Below are 10142 nucleotides of genomic sequence, written 5' to 3' on the forward strand. Positions count from 1 at the left end.
ATCTGCTACATTTTATTTCCTGTTTTTATATAATATTCATTACCGATCTGAGCACAGACCATGCTCAGTATTTTCTGGCAAAATGTGTGACTACATATTTACACCGTATTTTACACAGTCGGTCCTTCAGATTGAATTCAGATTGTTTTTGAAAAACTAGACGGGATCTGCGTGAGAGTTCTATGCGTGAGTGGCGCTCACTGGGGGTATTTAAAGGCAGCAAAGTGGTTTTACTGATAGGGTCCAGTAGAGGGAGATAAATACTCATTTATCCCGTGTGTGTGTGTGTGTCGAATAAGGGAACTAGAAAACAAACTTTACGTGTGTCTCTGCCCGCATGTAGTCTATTATAAAAACAATAAAAGTGAACATGTAAAAGAAAAAAGCAGCAGCAACACGCACGCACGCGCACGCACGCACTGAGTTGTTCACACGGGCCAGCAGTTTTAGCCAGGCTTTTGTTTTCTGAGCAGGTGCCCAAAATGATTGTGCGAAAATGTGAAATTTGATCAGCAGACCAAAACATCATTAAGTCCCCGCTGTTCTCGGTGATTGCAGGTCAGCTCCGCTGTATCGTCGCGCTCTCCCTCCTCTGCGCACACACGCGCTCGCACGCATTCAGCAGACACCTGCGCGCGGCCCCGCCCACCTGAAGTTCTCCCAACTAATTTTATTTATCAATAATTAGCCGCGCAGCACTTGGTTATTTGAAATTGCGCTCAGACACGGAAACCTTTCCGGGATGTATCATAGTAATTATATGTGTCAGTTGAGAATGCTTTTTACATCTGCCAGTGGAGTGGAGCAGAATATTAACGACTCCTCGCTGGGTGGGATTAATTGTTGGAGAAGCTGCAGTTTAATACACAAGCGAGGAAGAGTTAGAGTCCGGGCTGCTGTTTATTGCACCGTTGGTAAATTAAACATACACAGTCTGAACTGACATAGGGAAGGCCCCCAAGACAGGGCCACGCTGTGCACTAACAATGCAGGGCACGATCAGAGACATTATCAGAGCAAGTTGTGGAATTCAAAGAATCCCGGACTTGAAATCTGTGGGAGAAGTAGCAAAGGCTGGAGTGGAAGTGAAATTCAGATGGGCAAATTTCCTCTTATTTGAGGGCAAATTCAGGGTTCATTAAGATTTTCATCCGATTTAGAACAGATTCTATACCTGCACTTGTTGTATTATGGTAAAAATGTTCTTTTAGATAAATCTGTAAGCTTTGCAGGGTTGTAGAAGGACTTTGGTGTTATTTAGCTGATAATAAAAAAACTGAAGCTGCTCAAATTCTTGTAAAGTTCACATTAGTGAAACTTTTAGGTCCCCAGGTCTCTCCTCGTGTTGTTATTGCAAGTGTAAGTAATTGTGATGTTGTTTAAAGGTGATTACATACAGCCATATCAAAGTCTTGTGTATTGTTTGGGGTCATTTGAAGAGCTGAACTTGACTTAAAGGTAGTGTACCTTCTTCAGTTGAGGTTGGTTTTGAGATTTTCGGGAGTCAGTATCTTCAAATGGGACTGTAAATGAGTCATAATTACTAAATTAATAAATAAAGGTAATTTCCCTCCAAAATATTTGGCAGATTTATAGCCTTCGAGGCCCAGCAGTATTTCTGCTCTTTCTGAATTCATTCAATCTAATTTCCCGTTAGTCTTATAATGTTGTAGTGTCGGACCCTCAGGGTGTTATTATTGTCACTCAGTATCACAGCGTGTGAGCTGTAACACTGCAGCCTGCGTCTTCGCTGGGTCCGTTCCTCTGTTGTGCCACTGAAAGGCACTGTTGTCCACGGCTGAGCTCCACGCTGGTGTAACGTGCTCTAACAGAGATGAACAGTGCTGAGCAAACCCTCCAGAGTGCACGAGGCAGGTCACCGAGAGTAAATATGGACACTGGTTCATCAGAGGCAATGAGACAACTCCATCAATAAACAACATGTGGATATAAAATATAAGGGCACGCTGTCTGGGTGGAATCACAACTATAGCACATCTTAGATGTCACAAAATGAATGTAAATGGCACTTTAGCTTTGCTGTTCACGTGGGAGGACGAGGTGAAACGTCTCACTTTAACTCAGTGGTTTCTAACCTGGGGATTAAAACAAATAATGACAAGAAAGCAGAAACATTTCTCAGCTCAAGAAAATGATGACGCCATCCAAATAAGTACCTGTTAACTGCTGCCTATAACGCACTATATATACTGTAATTATTTTTTTGAGCTGGTATTTACAGTGCTTCTATAGCCCTACTGACCACACACAGTGATATACTGTACAAGCCAAATTTATCAGTTTCTTTATATGTTCTTTATTTTTCTGGCATTCACACCCACAGCCGTGCACGGCAGTGAACTTTATCTGTATACCGAGTGAAATTTAAATATGCAGTCCCTCAAAATTGTCTCAGTGAAACAAAACGAAACAAAAGTCATAGAAGCTGAAATTACAGTCAAAATGGTAATGACTTATAAGTTTGTCACATTATCGCCTAATATTTGTAAAGCTGAGGTGTTTGGATGTATCCTTTTTTTAATCTTTGCCATTTAAAATTTAAAAAAACCCAGTCGTTTGTTTAACTAGATACAACCAGTACCATTGTGCCACAAGAAGAGGTTGCGTTGGCTCATATAAAACCGATTCATATATATATTTATATCTACATTTTCTTTTTTACAAAAGTAGTATTTTGCAATTTCAAATTTTATTTTATTTTTTTACATTTCTTCATAATCAGGTTTTTAGAACTACTTGGTCAACTTTGTGTTGGAAAGGATAGCGTGTTAAATCTGAAAATATGTTGTTTTTGTAAATTTGAATTTAATCTGGGCCACAGGTATTGGATTTTGTGTGAGCTGGCAGGGAGCCACACACAATAGCAGGCACAGGTGTTGACCAGGAAAAAAAAAAAGAGACAGAGTGAAAGAGAAAGAAAGAAAAGGTAGAGGTGGAAAGTGATTTGAATTATCATTGCAGAATACATTTGGCATGGCTGCAGCGGAAAAAGCTTTAAATAGAGTCGTAAAGTTTTTATTTAAAACGGACGCGCGGGCATTTCCGAAATTCGCATTTCCGCACCTCTTTTGTGTCTTTTTTTTCTGCCGGAGTGAACCGTCAATTTCCAAATGCAGAACTCGTTGATCAAGAGAGCAGATATCTTTAACTTAAACGTCGGGTAATGAGAGAAATTAGCACAAATGCTCTTAGTAATAGTTTCTGATTTCTTTTTTTTTGTCGCTCACAAATTATTTTTCAACTTGTTTTTGTATCTGCGCATAAATTAAAAAAATCGGCTGAAATTTATTATTCATCTGAGATGTGATTAATATGCAAAATTATGCAAATTAAGATGCAATTAGGCTCCAATTCTCTAGTGGAATTTTCCATTATAATTTAATACAAAGTAACAGAGTAATTGGTGTCACGTGTAATTACGGTTACTCAAGTGCACTTTCAGGCATGCAAATGATTCGCTATATGTTGGTTATCCTATGCAAATGTACCATGTGGTGTTTTAACAAGTTGAGGAAAACACAATGGGCGCGTGGTTACCCAGTGGGGTTGGAACAAGGTAAGTGTATTTAGCTGGAAAACTTTCAGTGCTCAGATTATCACCAGTTAAGACTTCCAGTTACTTCTTCTCTCTTCTTTTTTTGAATTTATGATGAATGCTGGAGAGGCACACGCTTTCATCCGCCACCAATCGATTAATGAGGGAAAAGTGGTTTTGGATGTGACGGTTCGAGGGAAAGAAGGTGGTTTCCAACATGAAACTGTTGCTTCAGTTGACATAGTTCACGAGAAGCATAAGACCCCACCCCTCCATCGCCACCTCCTCCACCCCGCCTCCTCGCTTCAGTCAGAGCTTTCCTGCGTCTTCATTAGAACTGTGCCCCTTTTGATCAATGACATTGCAAATGTCACAAGCAATCGCAAAACATTACGACTTGAGGGGCAATTACACCGCGGCTCGGTGTGACAAACTTTGCAGCCGGCGGCCGGGCAGAGGGAAGAAAAGCGATTATGTAATTGATATCTATTTAGATAGAATGAAAGTCCTGCAGAACGCTCGGAGGGAAAAACTGTTCGCAGAGCAATTCCTTCTTGGGAGGCAAATTGATTTTAAATTGTTACATGGCTGGTTACATGTCCTGACATCTTGCTTTGCTCTCTCTGACACACACACACACGCACATAAACACGCTCTCTCTCTCTGGCATTTAAACACACACAGATACGCTCACTTACATGCACACACTCCTGCAGACACACACCCTCCGCTATCTGTCTTGTTCATGATCAACGCTCTGAACAAAGACATCCTCCCTCCCTCATGCCCCCTCCCTGCCTCACCCATTTCTCTCTCTCTCTCCCTCTCTCCGCCTCCACTCTGTGTGCCTGCCTGCTTGCACAACTCTCTCAAAGAACATAATCCCTCAACAAAATGGAAACACAAAGGAAACTTGAGCTCAATCCTATAAACGCACGGACACAGCAGACAATGCCTCCTCCCACCCGTTTCCCCCTATCCCCGTCCCCCTGCCTCCCCAACAGCCATAAATGCCCCGTGGCACAGATCAGGCTTTATCAATCCTCCCTCCCTCCCTCTCTTCCCCCTCATCCTCCTCCTACATCCATCCCTCCTTCCCTCCCCGATTTCCACCCCGCCGCCACCACCTCTACTTTCCTCCCGTCTCCCATACCTCCACACAGGCTGTTCTCGTGCAGCAGCCGAGCTGAAGGTCGCTTCGCTTCTTACGAGTCTTTGATTTGAGCAGTAGTGGTAACGTCGCAGGGGCTGACGTGGAGGTAGACGTTGGAGTTGTTCGAAACTTCAAGGTGCAGCAGCCCGACTACTACGATTTTAACTCAGCGTCTTGATTTTGCAAGAAGTTCCCATCGCCTCGTCTGTTTCTTCGGTTTTGCCATGGCACCAACCAAACATGAGTCAGACGACTCTGTCCAACACTTCTACATCTTTTTCCTTAGATTTCTTCTTTGTTGTTGTTGGCGATGATGACATTCAAATCTCTGTAGGTGGTGCTCGGGCGCAGTCATTAGCAAGTTTCTGTATCTCATCCCAAACAAACACCGATGTTGCTGTGTGACAGGTTTCTCTGGCAAGACCTATCACACATATGTTTTCAGAACCACAGCCTTAAAAGTAAAAATTTCCACTACTGTCCAAAAGAAGTTTTCTATATTCATCAATCCTCCTTATCGTCCTTTCTTAAAAGCAGGTCTAAATCAATTAGTCTGGGCTTCAAAACCATTGAAAAGAAAGTAGTTTGCAAGTTACCGTGTTTCTGGTTAAGTTTATAATATTTAGGTTGTGCTGTGGGTTGATACGAGTGCTTCAAATGGTTAAATTTTTACAGTAATAAACCCTCGGTTACGGTTAAGGAATCGTGTTGGTCATCTTTTAAAAACAAAACAACAGTGACTGCCGTACGGCGGTTTCCTTGTTGTTCACGCGACTTCCTTGAACGTAAACATAAGCCCGTATGGGGGATTTCTCTTACAGCTCATCATAACTTCTTGTTTTTACTCAAACAAAAGTTTCTGTTCAGATTTACGACACAGTCGAGATGTTGATTTGTTCTAATTTGCCCGGAAATTGGCTCATATTGTATGAAACGCAATATAAGCCGAAGGTTGCGTGACACGAGATACTAAGGCAACTTTGATTTACAGTCGATGTCTTTACTTTAAGGTGAGAAATATTCGCCGTCTGAATTTATTACCCAGGATCCTACGATGAAGTGTCTGTGTGACTTTAGTATGAAATAACAATGTTGCGTGCAGCAAAGCGAAGGTGTTTTGTGGCTTTCCATTATGTAGGTCAGTGTCAGTTTCCAACTTTGACTAAACTGTTTTGCACCAGTTTGTTATTAAAGTTTAACCAAACCCTGCACCTGAGCTCCCACCGATGCCTCGTGTTCCCCTCCTGAAAGCGATTCCTGCTCCGAGCCCCAACCGTGCCCAAGAAAGAGCCCCCTGGAGGTGGAGGTGAGGCGGGTGAGGTTTGAACTGCTCTAATCTGATTGTGGGTGGGAGGAGCAGATGATAGGGAGGAGGGTGGATGTTTGGCACCGGCACCGGGACTCTGTGACTGTGTGGTCTTCGGAGAACCACTTAGCGCCCACGTGCTCTCCTCCATTTCCAGGCTTTGGGAAAGGTGAGGTAGGCCGTCTTCCTCCTTTACCACCCGCTCCGACCCGCTGATTAAATCAACCCTAAGCAGGGCAAAGCGAGATAACAGAGGCAAAGTAGGCCGCCTTCGCTCGCTGTCACAGGAAGAGGAAGTGCCCTAGTGTACCTTCACCTGTGCTCGATGCCTCGCTGGCGCTGCTGCTGCTACAACCCGTTGCACAGCTGGAGACGAGAAGGCAAGCGTGTTAGATCAGAGAGCAGCGAAGCTCACATGTTGCGTTTCCTGCTACCGCGACGGTGTCGAGTGACCGTCTGAGGCCTCAGAACAAAAGACTCACAGAGATTGCGGCTCTTTTCTGGCGTAACTGAAATTAGCAACCCGCTCTTTGAGAGTGTCAGTGTGTGCTCATTAGGCTGAAATGAAAATAAAATGAGGGCTTTGCACATTTAACTGAAGATATTCTCAGTGTTTAGACTAATCCCATGAAAAGTCAGGTGAGTTGTTTGAAAATGTGTTCAAACATCTCAATAATTAAACCCTAATCAGTTTGGAAATGTAGCAACTAAAGTAGTGGATAGAAAACATGTTTTGGATTATTATATATATTCTCCTACGTTTAACATGCCAGTGAGCAAATCCCACAAACATCAGAGATCTGGGATGGCGAGTCCTTCTCTATAAATTCTATAAATGTCTGGTCTCTTTTCATGGATTACTGTCATTTGCCATCCACTATTGTGAGCGCCTGCCAGGCTGGCTTGCCATTTCTGGGCCTGTGTTTCCAACCTTGATATATTTGCCAAATGAATATTTGAAGCTGTAATTAAATTTATCCCACCTCTACACCTTCTGTAAGACGGCCACCTTGCACATTTCTCACACGCCATATTTCAGCTATTTTTTGTGTGGAGAAAAAAAACACAGCTCGTTGCCATTTTTTAATGATTTGGAATGAGGATATTTTTACTAGAATAAACCTGATTTCAGGACATTCATAATGGTCGTGCTTACGTATTCAGACATAAATACACTCGGTGCGATGACACCGGCTGCATCTGACTTTGTAAACAAACTTTATAACATGTCAGTAAACATGGGAGAAGAGATGAGGAAAAGACTGAAATTTTAGCATTTTTAAAAAATAAAAATCAGGTGCTGCTGATGACAAAATAAGCCTAGACGATGGTGGATAAATAAGGAAGTCTGTTATGCAGCTTTGTCTCGTTTTCACAGTAAATGCAAAAAGTAGATGTGAGATTAAGAGTGGAGGAAAGGTCATGTTTTATTAAGAGCCAACATGCATGAGGACGCGAGGCTCCGCATGCCAGGAACAAACAACGCATTAAATAATTCATGATGAGCATCAACTCAGCACTGTATTTGCTTTTTGGGCTTTTCCTTCAGTTGGTGAGGATGATTTTTTCACCTCAAACACATTCATGAATAAACTAAATAAAAACATTTGGCAGTTAATTTATAAAAGGCTGCATGATTTTATTTAAATTACAGAAGAATCAGCAAGTTGTTTGTTTTTTTTAAATTTAAACTTTTAAAAAAGAAATTCACATATTTTGGGACCCACTTGTCTCGTCCTCTTTTTTTTGTAACCAAAGTGCTTCGGAGTGATTTGTCCCATCATCGCCCTCCTTCTGAATCCTGTTAGTTACACTTTGAAGGAGCTTCCTCCTGATAATTAAAATCTCCAAGAGTCCCAATAATTACCACTGGTTCGCACTGCACTTTTCAATTGCACTTGTGGTGACATAATTCATTAGTGTTTGTCCAAAGAAGTGATTTAGAGTCTTTAAAGTGCTCCTCCATGCAGAATAACTATTAAAGCAGCCATATGCACATATGCTTGGAGTGTTAAACGGTTTGTTGAAGTCAGTCGGGGTACAAGGGATGATAAACATAAATTATGACTAATACACTGCACCAGTGGCTTTTTGGAAAATAAAAAATTACTGACACAGGGAAACCACTTTGGATTCACTACTGCAGCGCTGTGCCCCCCTCCCCCCCATCATCTGTGTGTGCTGAAGCGAAGATGTAGGAAGTACAACACAAATGGCTCGGGCATCACCTTGAATATTCAGATGGGTAAGCTAATTGTTTATGCCTGGATAACCCATTGTCATTACCTGGCTTCACTTCAGAGCTCTCTCAAGGCGATGCAGAGTGCCTTTTGTTTCCATGCGCTTCCATTAAAAAGTTTCAGAGCGCAAAATGAGACTTTATTACTGAAGTTCACGGCACAAATTCAGACCAATAAATGACTTTTTTTCTTTTGCATTAGCAACTTGTGATTAGTGTGCGAACAAGTCTTCATTTTTGTTTTGTTTCTTGACTTTTTTTTTGTGGCAAACACCCTGAATGAGGGGTGTGCCTTAAAAGATTGATTTTACCACCTAACAGCTGGTGCAAATTAGCAACATTTCTGAGACTTTTACACCAATTTTATCACTTGGTTCTTGTTACTCATACATAGTGTTTGATTTATGGATGACTTTATTTTAAAAAAACACACACGCACACACATTACTTTTCATAAATATTTTTATCTGTGATTTTCAAATTTTATTTCATTAGCTGCAGCTCTGCAGAGCTCTTTGTTTTGCCAATTTCCGGCTCAAATTAGCCAGTTAATGCATTAATTGATCAACAGAAAATGAGCAAGTGTTTGATGATGTTTTGCCAAATCTTCTTATTCAGTGTAAAAAGGATTTTGGAAGGAGTTAAATACAACCCATGCAAATCATTTAAACTTTAACGGAATATATTAGTTTGAAAGCAAAATATAAAATAATGTGTAAATTCTGCTGCCTACTTTTTAAACACATCCTGTTTCTGACTTTAGATTTCCGAGTAAAGCTTCCCAGAATAACTACAAGTTAATCACCAATACTGATTAAATCTGGTGAACAACAGTTATTGTCGTGGCTTATTCCAGATGAGTGGGAAGTTCTGAGATTATGACTGCAGAGCCGGGGTGTCAGACTCATTTTAGTCTATCTCAAGTGCACTGGACCAGTAAAACAGTTGCATAATGAGCTACCTGTTTTACTGGAAAGTATTACAAATGCGCGTGCACACACACACACCTACACACACACACACACACACAAATTTAATGTACATTCCATTTATAGAATACTCATTAATTCATTAAATAACATACAGCTTCAACGCTACATTGTTACATATGCTTCACAATTCACAGTAAATGTACAAAGTGGCTCTGTTGTTCTGTTGTTATAGAGGTTAGCTGTGTCAGTTATCATACCCAGTAGTTTTTACTAACCTACATTAACTTGGGTAAAGCAGGCACACAAATGTCACCAGCACTGATTGTGCGCCTCACTTCTTGGCGGGCATGTCTGCTTTTTGATCTCACGTTTCCCGTCTCCCTTATTCTGTCTAATAAAGGCAAAATGGCCAAATAATAATATTAATACTAAAGAAGCTATATCACTGATTTGAATTAAGAGTGGACAATATTGTAATTATATTATCATTATTGCTAGGGATGGAAAATACAAAGGTGCTGGATGTTGTTAGGGACATTTCCCCACTATACTCTCCTGCAAACACCTTTAAAGTAATTGTTTGTATAATGTTTTGAGAAATTTAGGGTAGATTTCCTGTGATTGCCTTTAAAGCACGCTCAAACATAGCACAGAATATACACAAATAAACTAAGATTTTAACACAAATTTTTGAGTAGGTTCAAAACTTTTTTCCCTCATGAATGAAATTTAACCGGATATTTTGGGGTTGTGGACTCTTGGCCAAACAAAGCAAGTGTGTGTGAGTTAGACACAACTGACCGCTGCTACAGTTCGAGACAGATTGATTATAAAAAGAAGATTTACTCTCAGCCTTTGTAGATTATGACACTTTTTAGCTTATGCAGAGTTGCTTTCTATCGTTTGCAGCACTTCAAGTGCATCAAAGTGCTGCTTAATATCTTTTTAATCTTTGC

This window comes from Neolamprologus multifasciatus, chromosome 11 (genome assembly GCF_963576455.1).
Source record: "Neolamprologus multifasciatus chromosome 11, fNeoMul1.2, whole genome shotgun sequence".
Classification (NCBI taxonomy): domain Eukaryota; kingdom Metazoa; phylum Chordata; class Actinopteri; order Cichliformes; family Cichlidae; genus Neolamprologus; species Neolamprologus multifasciatus.